The sequence below is a fragment of the Pinus tabuliformis genome, chromosome 8 (assembly GCF_031772625.1).
Source record: "Pinus tabuliformis cultivar Carrire ecotype Pingquan chromosome 8, CPIR1, whole genome shotgun sequence".
NCBI classification, from domain to species: Eukaryota; Viridiplantae; Streptophyta; class Pinopsida; order Pinales; family Pinaceae; genus Pinus; species Pinus tabuliformis.
In genome coordinates, this window is record NC_142294.1 from 432,482,614 (window position 1) to 432,500,917 (window position 18,304).

At 36.8% G+C, this 18,304-nt stretch overlaps 1 pseudogene; it reads right to left on the reverse strand.

Annotated features, from left to right (window-relative positions):
- Positions 1–6,586: 6,586 nt before the first annotated feature.
- LOC149235906 (BTB/POZ domain-containing protein At5g48130-like) lies at positions 6,587–12,265 on the reverse strand (annotated as a pseudogene).
- Positions 12,266–18,304: the final 6,039 nt, after the last annotated feature.

The window sequence follows — 18,304 nt, forward strand, 5'->3', positions numbered from 1 at the left end:
ATTCAGTGGGAAGCACAGGTACAAGCTGTAGGAAAGGCAGTTGACCTCATTTGTTGATCCAGTTGCTTCACCACTAGTATCTTAGTAAGTTCCAATTTCAATTGTTGTCTCACCATTCAGTGGGAAGCAGAGGTACAGGCTGTATGAAAGGAAGTTGACCTCATTTGGTTAGGGACAGTGAGATGGGGATTCTAAAGCTGGAATTTTCTCCACCCAATACAGTAACCAATCTGAATAAGCTTATGTAACATTGCTCACCTGATACTTATACAAACCAAAAGAAACATTTAATAATGTAAAAAAATATTTAAATTAAATTCATAAGTTGTTATTGATGAGATATAAATAATAAATATTAATGCCAAATACATTCTCAATTTCAATATCATTGATTCTTTTACATATGCCCAATTTCCAAATCAAATACCTAAACATCAAATTCATAAAAAAAAATACTAAATAGTAACGCTCTAGCAGATGTCAACAAACAACAAAGACAACTCCACAATCGAAATGCTTAAGAGCCCAATGACCCCATACATGAATAACCAAAAACTCCAAACAACAATGACAAAAAATGAAACACCAAAAGATGAATGAAAATGTCGGGTTGTTATTTTAATATTTTTATTTTGTAAGAAATTCAGAGGTTTATGGCATTTTTTTAAGTAATTTGAACATTTTATTGACAAGATGGGCCACAGTTAGGCTTCATGCACGGGGATTCTTTTTTTGTTTTACTTTTAATTGAGATTTGCATTTGAACTTCTAAGCCATGGGAACAAATTCATGGCCTTTCTAGCCGTGTGGAGCTTGAGAGAAGCCTCAGGAAATGTCTGTTAGCTTCCAAATTTCAAGGAGAATAATGCTTCTTAAAGTGAGATTTTACTAATTTCGAAAAATATTACTAATTTCAAGGACCATGAATGCTATGCAAAGAAATCAGTTTGTTAGAAAAAAATGACTTAATCATTGGCCAACACTAGTACACACAGAACACTAGTATATCTAGAACATCACAATTTCAAAAAACCTGCCAATTTTTAACAAAGGAGTCACACATTATCACAAGGCCCATGTTCAGCACCTGTTAGTCATAAAAAATCAATCATACACCTTACTGCAAGAACTGTGTCTGGCATAGTATTGTGGCACACTAACAATACCATGAGAAAATCCATATAAAAATATAAAACATTGTAATTTACAAAACCATATTTCCTACAAAGTTTATGACATTATGTCATGACAAAATTAACTATATCTCACCATCCTACAATAATCATCGACAGTGGTAAAGCAACGAGTCAAAAGACACACAACGAAGAAGACACTCATCCACAGTGGTAAAGCAACGAGTCAAAAGACACAACGAAGAGAATTTTGTATTTAAGCAAAATCAGCATTCACGTTTTGTTTACAAGACTATGCCATGACAAAATAAACTAGAACGCCAACTTGTTAAATTGGTGTTCCACTAGATTCATTGGCTCGCACACTTAAAAAATCAGAAATGACAAAAAAAATAGGGCTTCATTGAGAAAGACAACTGTTTTTAGGTGTTTCTCCTCCATGGCCATATTCTCTCGAACTTCCAATGCTTCACCATGAACTGATACATCATTATCCTCTACATCAACAACTACATCATTAACTGGCACTTCACTTCCAGACATTCCCTATTCATCGAATGAAATAATAATCTCAAGCTCAGGGCAATTTTTTTATAAAAGACCAAAAAAACACCAGGACCATTAACAGAATTCAAATAGAACAAAAGTCCAGAGAAATGGACTCAAAATATGTGAATATAAAATATCAAAGCAAAAGCGTGTTGAGTAGCCAGGGCTTGAGAAAGAACATGGTCACAACTGAGCAATGTTCTTTACATGTCACATCCCAAACACACATCCCAAACACACTACCAAATCTAAGTACAATGCAGTGACGGACAGAAATTGCAGTAAAATTGAGAAAACATAAATACATATTTACCTCATCTTCTAAAGAAGATATAGGTGAATGTGCATCTATTTTGAAATTGGAGATTGAATCTTTATAGGTGAATGTGCATCTCTTTTGAAATTGGAGATTGAATCTTTTTCCATTTTTAAAATCTGTATTGTAATTGTAAAAACAAAACCCACCATTTTTTATTTCAAGTTTAATATCATATGAATAATAAACATGCCACAGTAATAAGGACATCAAGACAATAACCTGTGACTCATATTGTTTAACCTTGCAATAAGACTATTTATATAATCATTACATCTTGATCAATCAACTCGGAACTGGTGTCCTTGATAAGCCATAATGCTGAACCTAATTTCAAATATATGATCTCATTATTGAAATTCATTTCAAGAAACAAGTTTTTGGCAGATGAAAAGAATAACTACATTAATAATTTAAAGAAAGGTATTCCATCAAAAGCAAAGCAATAGCATCACGTTTCCCTCTCTAATAATAATTTGGACAAATGACCAATATGAATGAATGATTGCTAAGAAATTATTAGCTGAACGGAGCTAATAATACACATTATAAAAAGTGATTTTCTAGCGATTCAAACAACAAACCTGAAGACTCCATTTATGTATATGCTCATTGGTTGAGCACGGATATGCTAAATACTAATTATGAATATGGCACCTTTGACGGATATGCCTCTTAGAACATAGCACCTTTGAGCCAGACAGATAACATACCAATATCATGACAAACTATATACCCTCCATCTAACTCAAAAGGGATACGCTGTTTAAGGTTAATTTCACATTAAGAAGTTTCACATATTTTGTCATCATGCAAACCAATGACTGTTTTTTAATATGATTTTGTTAACATCACGCTATGTTAAATTTATAGTTATTTAAAATACTTACCAGAAAGGATACCAAGTGATTAATCAGCATCTATGTGACAATCAAATAACATACACGATGTTGTAACTGATAAAACTGATAAAGAATAGGAGAATAGATTCTTGAGGCATATTTATAAAGGACTCTAGAGACAGTTCAGTTTTATCCTTCACACTCATATGCTATGCAAACACTAGAGGAGCCTGATATTGTAATTTCAAACAGTCCATTGAAAAACTTCCCACAGAGAAAAGGGAAAATGAAGACATGAACCATCCTCGAAGATCTTCAAAATGGTCAACTAAAAAGGTCCAAGATGGGCCAAGAACTAGTTTTAAATGAAACATTTTGAAAAGAAATGTTTGCATTCTAAAAGAAGAGAAGGCCGATATGCAAATGTATTGGATTATGGCCATCCATGACAACTCCTTGGGGTTGGATTGAATCTCAGTGGAATTTGAAAGGTAAGGGGCTACTTTGGTATTAGATTCTCATTTACAAGTGAGGTTTTGAAATGAAGGCCATATTATCAAAATGGTGCAGTTCTGTTTATGACACATCAGGATGCTGGATTCACAGCATTGCAGGCTCCTTGGTGGACTCCAATAGGGATAACATTACCCGTTCAATAGCTTGATTGTTGGGAAGAAGAGTTGATCAAATTGATTCACAATAATTTGGGAAGGCACCTTAAGGCCTGCTTCAATTGTGACTCAAGTGCAAAGGATAAAAGTTTGTGAAAAGAAGCTATGAATTTAAGGACACTGTTACATAAGTTGATATAGCAAATTTTGAAAGCAAGTCCCTATTTTTGAAAATATCAGTTTAGGTGCAACACACACCACAAGTATGGTCATGTAAAGCATTAATTCCCAATTTGTAGGGTGGAAGAACTAAATGAATGACGTCAAGAAACTCTTTACTATGATTTTGGTGGTGAAGCTTAGGGCTAATACATAACACCATGTGATCTATGTGCAATTCGTACAAACTGCTTTAATGTAGATCTACCCTCTCTGCATTTGTACCAAAATAAGAATCGATCCCTTTTTCCTCCGCATTTTTGGCAACCTCCAAGGTAAGTAACACCAACCTCAGCAACACTATTGGCAGTGAACCTATCGTTTGTCAAATCCATCATCAACACTATTGGCAGGGAACCTATGCGTTGTCAAATCCATCATCAAAGATGCACTTTGGAAACAAACTAAAGGAGATATATTAACACATCTAAGATCCTCCACAGAATTTAACCCCAAAAGCACTCAGTACACCCGTGTGCAGGAGATCTAAAATTTTTGAAGGCTACGTTGCAGGAAATGCCTAACGCACCCAGTACCCATTCAGAAAACTTGCAAAAACACCACAAAATTGCCCTAACCCATACTATATTGTGCTTTTCCACCAGTGTGTACAAAAGGGATCAGGAGTCTTTTCAAGGCAGCTTCGCATGGAGGAATGTAGCTTTGGTTAAAGATCGAATAAATTTAAATAGGACTGCAGGTTCCATGTCATTGCATGTTCACTCTGTGATTTATACTACGCCAGCAGGAAATATAGGTTGCAAACAAGGGATGACAATTTGGCTTTCAACTATAATGTCTAGAATTCATTAACTTTGCCAAATAGTGATTCAGCAGTCTTAGATTTCACCATTTGAACATAAAATGTTCCTTGCAATTTCCAAATCGCTGAAAGTGCAAAAAAATTAACTCTTGGGCATAAAAGAAAAAGAAAAAGGGTGTAAAAAATTTAAGCCCTGGGCACAAAAGAAAAAGAAAAAGGGTGCCAAAGAGCAATTTATGCAGAAACAACTCATGAGAAAAAGAAGAGAGGTTTTGCGATACGTGACATCTGGATTTGAATTGAAAAAGTGCATTAGATGCCCAAAAATGCATATCTACAACAAGGAATAGAAGGTATGAAATTTGGGCATGTAAATCTAAAGTCTATGCAATGCCAAAAAAAACTATCAATCTGCATAGTATGTTCAAGATTGTTGGGCGCAGAGAACTGGAGTGGGAGCCTCATTCAAGCAGAATAAAAATTACAATCATAAGGTGCCCAGGCCCTTTACATTTGATTTTCACATATAAACAAATAGCAAAAAATATGGTAACTAAATATCCCTATAATTGAATGATATAGAGCTTAAATGTTCTTGATTTGCTTGTATTCAGTTGTGTAAATTCTGAATGGTATCCCATGGGTGATTTGTTAATTGGTGGGAACAAGTACATAGTTGTATACATCACTCTTCTTTGTAATGTTCATTGTGTAGCCATACTCTGCAAGTAAGCAAAATCATTTAGTCTCAGGTACCAGGTCCAAGGGTACTATTCCTTGAACATCCCCTGGATGTTTTCCTGGTCTTGTCTTCTTTTGAGACGTGCCATTTGGGTGGGGCAGACAACAACCAGTGCAGATAAATCCTCTTTTGATCGTACCAGTGAACCAAGGTGATCCAGGTGGATGTTGGTGGCCACCCACCAACCCATTTGGACCCCCACAACTGTCTCTTTCAGTCTTTTCAATTTCCTAAATTGTAGCACAGTTTACTATTTTTAGCAGTTTTTCGGGTCCTGAACTTCCAGAGCCGTTTTGAGGCCCTAAACGACGTTTTTTTGGGATTCTAGGGCAACATGGGTCCATGGACCGATGTTGCCTCCCAAAGTGGTAGTACTCGGATAGATCTTTCTAACGAGCTATCGTACGCGTCAAACGGAGATCGTATGCCAAAGTTACGACCCCGGGAAATTGATGTACCAATTTACCCAAACGGGGCCCACAATTCGGCGTTTCATCTTCTAGGGTTAGGTTTCGGGATGTGAAGGGTTTTCCATTGTTTCTCAACAATAAATAGGCCTTCGAGCCTCATTGTAACTCAGTTCGGAACAGTTCAGAGGCATGTAGCCACACATCTCTTCTCAGAGATAAGCTACCATCGCCCTAGCTGGTTTATTTCCATTTCTGGTTGTAAGCATATTTCAGTATTTTCCATTAATGAAATGAAGCATTATTTCTGCTGCATCTCTGTGTTTATGGTTATTGCATCTCTGTATTTATGGTTATCTCTGTAATCTATTGCGTTCCTGTCTAAATCCGGATCACAAGGCTCCTTTGGCACAATACCAATCATTTTGATATGAAGGGCTTCCCAATATGCACTTTTCCATTGGACAAAACAAGGCCACATTTGCCTTTTTGGACCAAAATATTATGAACCAAACTGACAGACTTAATGATATTCCTGTTTTTCACTGAATGTGAAGCACACTGATACTCTGCTTCTGAATATGGGCAAACATAATGCCAATGTTGAATTTCTGCATGATCACCATAATGAATCGGATTCATGTTTATCCTTCTCTTGCAAGGAAGAAGGATTCCAATATCTTAGCTTGGTTGAATGGGTGAAATGCTTGGGTGAAATAAAGTTCAAAAAGTTTATGTAACAACAATCAATTACATACCTCGCGTTGTGCTGTTTAGTAGGGTATCGAATTAAGGGTTTGGTCGAATATCGTCTCAGTCATCCTCCATTCCCACTCCCTGCTCGTGCTTGAGCAATAACAATGAGAAGGGTCGTGTCCCCGAAGAAGTAAGTACAACCAGAGTCACGACCGTAAAAAGATGTTAACACGACAATAAAACGAAATTAATACCCGGGTGAGTTATACTTGTTGAGATGTCATAAATTATAAAAAGTTACAAATTTATTACAGAAGCCTACACAATCGTTTAAAGTTTCGAACCAGAAACTGTATTCTAATTGGACTCTGAAACAGATTTAATAATTGTTGTCAACAAAACAATGTTGAACATCCAATAATTCTTTATAATTGATTGCAGGCATCGTCATATAAACTTACTCTGGGCTGGGATGTTCTGGCTGGACGAAGGGATGGAATTGTTTCATTGGCTTCAGAAGTCGCTACAAATATATCTGCCTCTACCTTCAATGTAGGCCAATTGACACAGATGTTTGCAGTGAGAATTCCCAGCAAAAGAGAACAATATCCCAGCAGGCGTACAGGCACGAGAATATTGGCTCGACTTCTCTGTTAGAATTAATGAGAGCACTACTTATTCCATGAATGTCGTTTGGTCTCTGGGCACCAATTCAAATGAATCATACCTGTGAAATGAAATGAATCACAGCTGCGAAGGACGAGCCCCATTATTTCACTGGCTTCAGAAATCGCTATATTTTTTACCTGCCACTACTTTCAATGTAAGGCAATTGACAGAGAGGTTTGCATTGAAAATTCTCAGCAGAAGAGAACAATATGCCAACAGAAAATTCCCAGCAGACGAGAACAATATCGCAGGGGCCGTACAGGTACGAGAACGTTGGCACAGGCCCGCCTTCGCGGTTAGAATTAAAGGAGTAGTCTAGCTGGGCGGAAGAATGGCCCGTTTTCCGCCACCGGCCGGAAAATCGTCCGGCTCCGGCTGCCGGCAATCCGTCCGCCCTCCGCCACCTTCTCCTCGCTCCGCCACCCTCTTTCGCAACCACCCTCTCTCGCCGCCACCCTTCCGTGGCCATTCTGACAGAGCCTGACCGGCGCAGCTGTAAATCCTGACATCCCCTGACAATGGATCCGGCGCAGCTCGAGTGGATCGAACACGGAAAGTCTCGCTCGCTCCAATTCGAAATCCCGGTCAGGCGAAATCCCGCGGTTGCTCCCTCACTCACCTTCCTCCCCAGAGCTCCCGCGGTTGAACCAATTTTCCAGATTTTTCATGATACAGGACACCTTGGCTCTGTAACGAACAGTCAAACGCTCAGCCGCTTCATAGGCAGCTTTGGGGATTCAAGGTGATTTCTGGACTTTCTCCGTACATCATCTCTACATACATCCATAATGAAATTTTAGGATTTCTGGTATTTACTGCATACACTCAGTCAAGGATTACTAATTTGGAATTTATGGATTTCTGGTTTTCACTGCATACTATCAGTGAAGGATTACTAATTCTATATTCACTCGTAAATTCTCATAATGTGCAGAGTTTAATATAGCATTTTTTAAAACAGTTGATAGAGCCCTCTTCAATCCACTGACACCATATAGAGCTATTCTCTCTTAGTCAACACACTACTCCATTGACGGAAAGCAGCTTGTACTCAAACAGTAGCTCAAATCCCTCTCACACAACAAAGGATTTCAAAATAGAGAGGAAGGAATTGGCCGAAGAAGAAGCTGGTGGCCAAGAGATTGGCTTACCACATATGAGATAAATCGAAAACAACACAACAATTGAATTCACCAGCGCCAGTGATTACATTGCATTATCTTCAATAGATAATTAGATGACACCTCTAACAAGCTACTATTCTTGTGTTACTAGTAGATAGAACTACAACCGAATATCTTGGATACAGTAGGAATCTATTGTCATTATTTAGCTTCTTATCTTATTAATCTAATGTTATAGTCTTCGCAACACAGTAGGCCATTAGCTATATTATTCTACTTCAGTGATAAAAATTCCTACCCATGTTAGTTTACCTGTCGTCAGAATGCCCAGTGATGTTAGCTTGTGTTTAAAATACAGAGCAGAGCCAATTGTTGATCCATCAGTAGCATCGGTCCCGCAGGGGAAAGCAGTAAATTAATGTGCTTTCCCAGCCATCACTTTTTTGCTTTTGCTAATGCTCTCTTTTATTACAGAGTGCCCTTAGCCAGGAGCTTGTGGTGGATCTCATTGCCATAAAGAATAGAATGCAGAGACTGAGCTATGCTTTTTCTTAAGTACAAACTTCGCTTGACTTTCCAAAGGATGAAGAATTCTGAAATTTGAGATATTTTCCAAATCCTAGAAAAGCAAAATGAAGATGAAAATGGTCATCTCCAAGAACTGCAACATGCCACTGCATACTGTCCTGGAAAGGAATTGAATACTGATCCACCGCATATATCCAACAACTCTTGGCAAACAAGCACTCCCAAAAGATATGCTTCATCATCTTCAGATGTTGATAAACTGGATATAATCCATTTCAGAGCCCACTTGCCTTGGATGGGATCCTCAGATAAATCACAAACCAGGCAAAATCACTTTAGCTTATTAGAGAGCCAAATATACCACAAACTGTGAATTTGATGCACCTATCTCTCCTCTGCATCAGTGGATACCGATAAGATAATTTTATTAATGTCTAACAAATGACCGCCTAAGTAGGTCACTGGGGCTAAAAGATACATCCAGTGTGAATACAATGTGAGAGTACTAAACAGCTCACAGATAATGCTATAAGCAAGAGAAACAAAGCAAAAAAGGTGCAGCAAAAATAAGTGTCTATCTAAGCAAATCACTAAGTCTAACTAAACGCTATATATAATAATGGATGATTATGGATGCTCTTGTAGGCATGGAAGAAGAATTCTCTAGGGACAAGAAGAAATTGTTAACGAGTTATAGGAAATTATTGTAGCAGAGCTCAATAGTTCAAAGAAAACTATGAGCTCATTGGAGGGTGATAACTCCACTACTGAAGCCCTGCCATTGACTATCAGGATTGAGGAGTAGATGTTTGGTATCTGCAAAATGATGTGCTGGACACGATGGAGAGTAAGAGATGGGAGGATTCAGGCCTTGTCAGAGCACACGCACCGGTCATCCAAAGGAGTGTTGAAGAGAGTTTATATCGATATTGACTGAATAGAATCACTAACAGATAAGCTTAAGTATAAATAGAACCTCTTTTTATTCCAATGATATATTGCTCTGTCGGGCACCAGTCACCCAAAGGAATGTAGAAGACGATTATCTCGATATTGACTGCATAGAACCACTCACAGATAAGTTCGGTATAAATAAAACCTCATCTTGTTACAATGATTTATTGCTAGATCAGGCATTTTTGAGGACTGCCTATAGCCTGTTGGGAGAAGGAAATCTAGCTCTTGTGGTGCCTATGGATCCTTGCTTCTGTCAACATATAAGGGAAACATCCTTCTGTAGTTTAGAAAGGGGGGCTCTTTAGATTTTTTGTTGATCAAGGCAAGTAGTAGGAGTACATGTCAAAAATTATGAAGTATCTACTGTACATACTCAAATTATATGCTAAAAGAAAATTCTATATTTCCCATAATTTAAATAAATAACTATTTGATAAAAAGAAAACATATTTAAAAAAAAAGACTAAAGGGAATTTTTGGGTGACAGTTCTTACTTTGAGATATGTGTGGATGGCTTTGTATAATAAATCGTGACTAGAACGAGTAGAACAAGGCAAAATCCCAACAAGTTCTGCGAATTTGCCTGGATTTAATCTCGCATCCTTAGCAATCCAAGCAAGATATACATCCCAGAGGTTTGCCACAGTAAAAATTTTCTGAAAACTATATGAGTTGCTGCTTATATTCTTCAGCTCACAATCCTCAAGTTTGACAGATTGCTGATGCATGAAAGTGGAAACTATTCGCTTCATACTCTCTACCTCGACATCAAAACCAGATCCATTGTATGTATTTGACATTGGCAACAAAAAGTAATCAATGGTTGCATTCTCCAATTGAGAGGCAATTCTAGCTTCCAATAGAGTTTTGTATTCGCTACTAAGGTTGCAGCCTAAAGATTTGTGAAGCAAAGAGAACCGAAAATCAAGAGGTATAGAAGATGTTTGCACAGGAAGCAGTCTAATAACACATCCTAATAACTTTTTAAGGCTTTTATCTTTCTATGGTGTTCTATTTATATCATCTGCAATTTGCTGTCTTTTCTTAAAAAAAATCTATTTTATACCATATTGAACTATTACTTCCCCAGTAATCATTTCTTCCATTCCCTGACAGAAATAACAATCCTCTCAAAAAGTTCCGAAGGCAGTGCAAGAAGATCCTTTATCCACCATTCTCTGTTTGTTGTTTGCCTTAAACTGCCACTGATATCACTCCAAACATGGGAATGTGCAGACTTTACTTTTCTCTGTTTAGGATCAAGAACTTCCATGCAAGCCATATGGGCTAGAGATTCAACACATCTACTGACAATTTGAACCTCATATGCCAAGGGAAGCAAACCTAAGCATTTTTGAAGAACAACCAAGGTATCTTCCCAGCTTTGCAGAACAACCTGAGTAAGATAAAGATCAGTTCTTTCACAAAGGTTTCCTCTGCCATACTCTTCAGTCATTTCTAAAAACTCTGTTGCACATCTCAAGGCTGCAACATTGAAGGGATCCATATATATTGCTGACCCATAACAAAAGTTTGCCACAAACTCAAAGATTTCACTTTCTAATGTCAAAGTGATCTCCGATGTATCAGATAAGCTCCGTTTCAGGTAACCACTTTTTGATACCAGCGGATACTGCAGAGAAAAGCAATAACCAAAAGTAAAATGTGATTAAATTGGACAAAAAATTCTGAAACTAGTTGAATCAGAGCTCCATTTTGAAGAATAAATGGATAACTTATTATACCATAGATTATCATCAGATTCAATGATCAATAATAATTTCTCCACCTTATGGAGCTTGTAGCTGTGATTCTCCACATGAACAGTGATACTTGTAGGGAGACCTGTCGCTTCACACCTGCATTAAAAAAAGACAACAAGAATATCGATTAGCAGAACATAATTCCAGTCACTGAGGCATAGTCAAACTGCTCAAGTCTTTATAGTAAGCCTGAGGCTATTTTTAGTATGATGAGAAGGGATATCTCTGTAAAACTTTATCAGGAAAATCAAGTTCGGCGTCATAAAACAGATAAAACAGTAAACAGTGCAAATCCTATAGATAATGTAATTAGCACGCTAGGTCATAAAATAGATAAAATAGATAAAACAGTAAACGGTGCAAATCCTTTTGTGCTATTTATTTTTGTCATTATTGAGTGATTGATATTTTAAACCTCAAAAAAAGCATAAAAGATGTTTTATATTTATATATATGTTGGATAACTTGCTAAGATTGAAATTTTGGTTTTGATGTTCTTGCATATTGTTTGACCAGATAAGTTCAAAATGGGCAAGCGAAAGAAATGGCAATATATCATGGATCTTGAGGTGCAAGACCTCAAAGGAAAAATGGAATTCTCTGGTAAAGACTTGGTTTGGACAGAAATAAATAAAAAAACAATGGTATTGATCGAGTTGCTGTAATCCCGTTACGACGAGTTTTTGACTTTATCAAAGGAGAGGAAGAAAATCCTATTGCTCCATGCAAATTCATAAGAAAAACAAAAAAGAAACCAAAAGAAAGATCTACTGCTGCATTGCAATATGATATGTGAGTATTTAAAATATATATTGTTTAGATCTTTTGAAACCACAATTATCTTTCTTTGTATGTACTAACAATTTAAATTTTTGGTTTAGTTATCATTGTTCGTTTGGCCCAGAGGACAAAAGAGGAAATCTTTCAGCTAAACGAAGGACCTCATTTGTGCAGAAGAGGGGTTGCCAATGCCACTTTATTGTAAAAGTTATGCATGAAATGCCTGATAGAGCAATACTAACTTTCAATATGTATGAACATGAAGATGGGGAAGGTTGGGCTTGTCATGGTCAATGTGACACTTCAGGTGAGACCAGGGCCTTGCATAGGCCAAAGCTTTCGAGGGACATTGTTGCATATGTAGAGAGTTGTTTCTTTTTGGGAGTGCCTATTGATGTAGTGTATAGAACCCACATTAAGAGACATGTTGACATCGATGTGGCAGCTCGAGATAGAGATTTCTTCTTATGCAGGAAATATATTGTAAACATCTATAATAGATTGGCGAAGGGAAATTATCAACTTCATAAAAAGGATGAAATGAGTGTAAACCTTTGGTATCAAAAGCATCGGGAAGATTTCTTCTTTTACCAAAAGCCCAATGGTGTGGAGGTCCCTTTTATAATAGGGATTCAAACAAAGTGGATGTTGGAGACAATGGTCAAGCTATCGCACAATAGCTTAATAGCCATGGATTCAACATTTAACACAAACAAATATGGGGTAAGTCAGATGCCAATGATTTATTGAATATATTTATTTAAGTTGTATACATTGAAAATGATTAATAATTTGTATTTAAATTTATGTAATGTTGAAAATGACAGTATCAGTTGTATACACTCGTGGCATTTGATGAACAACAAAGCGGGGTGCCTGTTGCATGGGTCGTGGCATCACGAAACACATCAGATGATATTGCAATATGGCTGGAGCATCTCATGCGCAAATGTTTCCAAACCCGTCCTAATTGGAAAGTCAATGCTTTCATGGTTGATGATGCATTGGCTGAAATCAGTGCCTTGAGGTAAATTTAACATTGTCATGACATAACCAAACTTGCATTTTTTCTAAAAATACCACACTAAAATGCATTGACTATGGCAGGAGGATCACAGGCTGTGATGTGATCTTATGCGTTTGGCATGTACGGAGGGCTTGGTTGAAAAATGTCAATCGGTTGGCCACTAGTTCCACAAAAGCCAAAGAGATGTTCAGTGAGTTAGGTTTCATCATGAAACACACTCTCAATTATGAAGTGGAAGATGCAATCAATCAATTTTTTATCAAGTTTGCAGATGAAGAGAAGTTCTTAGACTATTTCAACAATAATTGGGTCACTGGAGATAAAATTCTTAAGTAAACATTTTTTTCGTATTATATGCATTTTTTACTTTTATAAAGGTGATATAGTGAGACTGACATCGTTCTATTTGCAATTAGGTATGTGGGTGAAAGGTTGTCGGGAGTTTCCTCATGCAAATCAGGAGACCAATAATGCTGTTGAGTCATACCATTGTTACCTAAAAACAACATTTCTATCTGATAGAAGGAAAAAATGTGCCCGGAGGATGGATTGGTTATTGCATATGCTACTAACAACAGTTGAACCTTGTTATCGGTTCAAGGAAATCTTAAAAGAAGAAGGATTTCTAAACAACTATAAGAGAGAAAAGCAGCTAGAATCATCAGTGGAACGAGCAAGAAAAATTATGAATACTGATTGTTGTCCTCATGAGAGCATAACCCGTGCCTATTGGGTGAGAAGTCAGACAAATCGAAGTAAAAAATACCTTGTCACCTGGTATCGTAAGGATTTTATAACCTGTGAATGTCCATGGTCTATCCGTGGAAACATTTGCAAGCATGCCATAAAGGTTAATTGGCTGTATTTCCACTTGGATAATTCAAAACCATTGCTTCATCAGCATGCAGATGATAACATATGCAATGACCCACCTGAGATCAATATAGAGCCTCAAAACCATGATGAAGATGTCGATGCTACTCTTATGGCCACAAATGTTGTTGATGCAGATGCCGAGGCACTTCATTTGGAAAGGGAGGAGTTGTTTAGCTATACACATCTCATTTTAGATAACCCTCCTACTACTTTGGCGAAGACAATCCAGTTGACTGGTATGCTTAAAAAAATGTTGGATGAAGCCAATAATTTGCACGTTACTGATTTTGAATTCACACCTGGATTGGAATCTCTTGATCCATCTTTGAAGAGGAAGAAGAGTTTCCTTAGCCCCACAAAGAAAAGAAGAAGCAGCAGAAAAAACAATGGTTTGGAAATTGATTTAAATGTTGATCCATCAGAATATGAACCATTTGAGTTTCAATACCTCAATAAGCGAGGACGTCATCGATCAAATAATGTCGTCTCTATGGTTCCAGGTTAGTTTCATGTGTTGAATAGAGTCATGGTTTTAGATTTAAGTATTTAATCACCACTATTCTTTAACATGTGGTATGTTTATTTTTTACAGCAATGCAACAATCCCCAACCATGGCGATAACCCAAGACCAAAGGGAGATGCAAGACCATCCAACCTTACCTCCCATGCCAGGTACATTTGACACTCTTTCATTATGTGTGCACATATACCTTGATGCTCTAGAAAATTTCTTTGCGATAACATTTGACATTTTTCTAGGTAACTATAGAATAAGTGGAGAAGCATCATCTTCTACCATGACTGATCATCTATGGAAGGACTTCAACTCTAATGGGAATCAATGAGGTATGCACAAAGAATAGATAAGCTAGATTATTATGGCATCGTCAAGTGGCCCTTTATCATATGATAAGTATATTTATGTTTTCCCATTGTTATGTTGTTATAAAAATACCTTTTTCATAATCTGTTCATGAACATAATCTGTTCTCTTAAAGTTCATGAAACTTTGTGACATGGAATGTTGGGTTGTTTCAGAAGGCTCTAGGTACATTGAGAACATGTGTGCGTGCAAAATTTGAGGAAAGTTTGAGCCTTCATCAGTGCAATATTAAAAATATGGGTGCCTGATGAGCACCGAGGACTGTTTGAGCCTTCATCAGTGCAATATTAAAAATATGGGTGCCTGATGAGCACCGAGGAATGTTTGAGCCCTCATCAATGCAAAAGTAAAAGTTCAATCATATGCCACTACTCTCCTGAGGTTTCATGAAATTTTGAACTTTGACATGGAATGTCGAGTTAATTCACATGGCTCTGTAATTGTTCAACAAATTGAATTGTTGGTTCTTTTTACTGCAATGTTTCTGTATTTTCTCACGTAATTGGTATAATACTGCAGACTAAGTTGTAACAATGCTGTATACACACCACAATTTGGGAATGAATTAGTGTTTTGGACATCAATGGTGGTTATTATTTTGCCTTTATTAATTTTTATTACATGGAATTTTCACCAACGCTGTTACAGAGGATCAAAGAATTGTCTCTGCTGTTCTAGAGGTTAATTGGGATTTCTTAGATGCTAATTTTATTTATAGATACATGTGCTTTTCTGATAAAAAGTGCATAAACCATCAGTAATTTGATGTCAAGTTTATGAATGGAATGAAAGTGTATAAACCATTTGCAAAATACATACGCCATCAGTAATGTGATGTCAAGTTTATGAATGGAATGAAAAAGTGTATAAACCATTTGCAAACTACGGACAACGTTTAGCTAACTTGTACGCCTCTAAAACCTCTCAATAGGTATAATGCTGGCCCATGGGGATATTGAATTTGATTACCCTCGAAGAACAAAAATTTCAGTCCTATACACTTTAATAGAATGCCCACAATTATCTAAGTTCCTGACTTCTTCTATTTTCAACATACTTCAAGAATGTCTACCTGATGGATCTTAGAAGCCAATGATAACGCTTACAAAAACTCAGATGAAGAGAAGGATGATGATATTCTCAAATATTCGAACCTTTTCAACTGCTAAAAACATGTTGTCATGGATAAGTATCAAAGTTTGAAGAAGTACTGTTGGAAACCTCATCTTTTCTCTCCCATATCAATGCAATCATCAAAATCCTCCCTCCATCAGCTCAAAAGGTGTTGCCTTCTTCTTCAAAGATTTCACCCTGCCTTGCTGGTTAAAGATGTAACTTTCTCTGTGCTATGAACAGATCCATGCTAATGGCATTAGGAGCAAGGCTCAAACATCTCCAAATGATATGTCCCCCTTGGTTTGCATTAGACATTCAACTATGAGCTTGCTTCTGCTGCTCATTCTTCACATGTAAGACTGCACACACGAAGCATCCACTTGCAGATTATAGTATGGTAAAATCAACATCTAACTTGCCAAATATATGAGAAAATCAACACACTTCACACGCTGACTTAGTCTCTGGAGAGAGCACTTCTCTCACAGTATAAATCAGATCCTGGTAATGTTGACAATATCCTTGAGAGTCGAGACAATGTTCAGACTCGGCACCTTCAGTTCTGATTTTGTCTCATGTTTATTGTGTACAGGAACTTCGGTCAACTACAAACTTCATATATCACTTAAAGAAAGCAACAAACTTTAAGTCAAATATAAAATTCATAGATCATAGATAGCTTCAAGAAAACAGCTAACAGATCCCTAAGAGAGGAGGATCCACTTACAATGGAGATGACTCCCACTCCGAAGACTATCTGTAACCTCCCCAAATAAGGGAATGATATAATATTAAATGCATTAACCTCATGGCAATTGTTCTCTTCTCACTTTATCGTGTAAATAACAAACAGCTCTCGTCCATCCACAAGATTATAAAAAAGGTAAATGATAATCAGTGATGGTCATTGTATCGATTGAGATAATTTCACCAAGAGAAGATCAGCTTGCCTTAGGAACTGAATTTGTAATCCAACCAATAATCGTTAAAACTTGTCGATTCAAAAGTAATTATATTTTCTACCTACTAAAACAAAATACAAGCAACGCCAATGTAAGGACCATGCAAATCATTATCCATTAAAAAAATAAATCAAGATTCTATCCAATCTCATAGAAGGATTCAAATTAAAAAAGGGAAAAACAAGGATATAATAAGCAACAGTTTAGCAACGACAAAGACCAACCATAGAAATCATATTTTAAACTTTTTAGCTATGAAGCCAGGGCCAATGCAGGTCAACAACTCAATATTAAGAATACGATAGTAGTAGGACTTGAGAAGGAAAAATACAACTTTCCCTATCTATACAAGCTATCAAACATGAAGTAAAAAATCCATGACGCAAAGTATTGTATCCAAAGTAACTTCTACAGGCTTGCAATATCAAGAGTCATAATTATAAATTTACAAATGGTGGGCTCAGAGAATGGCATAAAGAAAGCATTAAAACAATAAGAACAAATCAATAACATTAATGCACGCTGATTAATGATAACAGAGCCTTAAACGAGAAAGGACTATACTAAAGGATAAATAGCGTCTATACATGTCAATCTGATGCCAACACCTTAATGTTGTCTGCTTCTAAATCTGGATCACTTATTCAAATATGTAAGTAAAAATAGTTTCCTCCATGGGAACTTTGAAAGTTGCAGAATAATTATATGTTCAACACTGACACATGTAAAATTATGTGAATGTGGGTTTTGTAGTTTACATGTGTTGCCTCAAACAATAAGAGGTTGCTAGAGCAATGTTTTTGTGGAATGTGGGATTGTCAGACCATACGGTTGCCCAGAGAATCTGCCAAAACCAATAAATGGAAGTTAACAAAGAGATTTTGAAGGTGCTTCCACATGCCTTAACAGTGTATCAGTTCTATGTTGGGCATTTTAAACACAAGCTAACATCACTAGGCATTCTGACGACAGGTAAACTAACATGGGTAGGAATTTTCATCACAGAAGTAGGATAATATAGCTAATGGCCTACTATGTTGCGAAGACTATAACATTAGATTAATAAGATAAGAAGCTAAATAATGACAACAGATTCCTACTGTATCCAAGATATTCGGTTGTAGTTCTATCTACTAGTCACGCAAGAATAGTAGCTTGTTAGAGGTGTCATCTAATTATATATTGAAGATAATGCAATGTAATCACTGGCGCTGGTGAATTCAATTGTTGTGTTGTTTTCGATTTATCTCATATGTGGTAAGCCAATCTCTTGGCCACCAGCTTCTTCTTCGGCCAATTCCTTCCTCTCTATTTTGAAATTCTTTGTTGTGTGAGAGGGA